At 40.9% G+C, this 1291-nt stretch overlaps 2 non-coding genes across 2 annotated transcripts; both read right to left on the bottom strand.

Annotated features, from left to right (window-relative positions):
- trnam-cau lies at nt 1–72 on the bottom strand. The gene has a single exon. It is a non-coding gene; the product is annotated as a tRNA-Met (tRNA).
- A 339-nt stretch (nt 73–411) lies between these two features.
- Nucleotides 412–484, bottom strand: trnar-ucg. The gene has a single exon. It is a non-coding gene; the product is annotated as a tRNA-Arg (tRNA).
- Nucleotides 485–1291: the final 807 nt, after the last annotated feature.

Genomic DNA, 1291 nt, shown 5'->3' with positions numbered 1-1291 from the left:
TAGCAGAGGATGGTTTCGATCCATCGACCTCTGGGTTATGGGCCCAGCACGCTTCCGCTGCGCCACTCTGCTATGATCGACCGTCAGGTGTCATTATATAAATGAATCATTTTGATTGGAAAAGTGCTGGACGTTACAATATGAAAAATAAAAAAATTGTAGAAACGTGTAGTCTTTCATCCGAAAGACTTTTTCAGTCTGAGGTGCTTCGGACTAAAGAAGTCTTTCTACAATTTATTTATTTTTTTTAATGTCCAGAGACCAGATTGAACTTTTTTAGATTTTTCTACCTGGTTTATTGAGCATGCATCAGGATATGTTGCTTTAAATACTAACGTGATTTGCACACTGTATGTGACGATTAAGTTAGTTAGAAAATGCCTCTTGAAAAAATAAATAAATAAAAATATTCGACCACGAAGGGACTCGAACCCTCAATCTTCTGATCCGAAGTCAGACGCCTTATCCATTAGGCCACGCGGTCCGGTACCAAATGATATATGTTTTATTTATCATCATAACATGTAGTACTTGAGCGTTAAATTAAGGTGTTTTATTTAATTTAAGGTAACATTCAGTAACAACTAACTCATTACAACGTAAATTATCAGGGTTTTAAGGCTTTAGTAGTGTTTTACAGCTCTTTTTCGTGAGGATGGATAAGAAGCGAGAACACTCGGAGATCCTTTTAGACGGTTGTCGCCGTAGTTTATACATATTTCCCATGTGACGTAACATCAGGGGCATTTCCGCTACGTCCTCCATGTTGTGAGCATAGATATCATATGATCACTACATCCCTCATTGGCTGCTGCGGCGCAGGATTTTCGGCCTCCATTTTGGAGCGGTCGTCCTTATTTGGTTAAAGCAGAAGATGTCTCAGCACTTCGCAGCTTATTTCTGTTCTAATCGACGGACTGTTGACGTCAGGTCTCGGGGGATAACTTTTCACAGTAAGATGAACATATTATTGTTAGTATTTTGTGAATATAATATTACTGTACTGTATTTGCTCTTTAGGTCATCAATTCCACACTCCACAGCCGACCCTTCAGTTCTTGGCCCCTGCTCAGCAGTCTTCAGTCACTTTGACCCCATCTCACTCTCATTTTTAAATGAGGTCGTTGGTCACATGAAACCCTCAGGCTCCCCTGCTGATCCCATCCCTGCTGATCCCATCCCTGCACTGTTTTTAAACAGGTTCTACCGTCAACTGGACCCTCTGTTCTTGCCATTATTAACAGCAGTTTGGCTACAGGTGTGGTCCCTGATGTTTTAAAACATGCAGTGG

This window comes from Nematolebias whitei, chromosome 17 (assembly GCF_014905685.2).
Source record: "Nematolebias whitei isolate Nwh7 chromosome 17, NemWhi1, whole genome shotgun sequence".
In the NCBI taxonomy this organism is placed as follows: Eukaryota; Metazoa; Chordata; class Actinopteri; order Cyprinodontiformes; family Rivulidae; genus Nematolebias; species Nematolebias whitei.
Note: the sequence above shows the minus strand (reverse complement) of the source record. Positions and strands in the feature narration are given on the sequence as shown.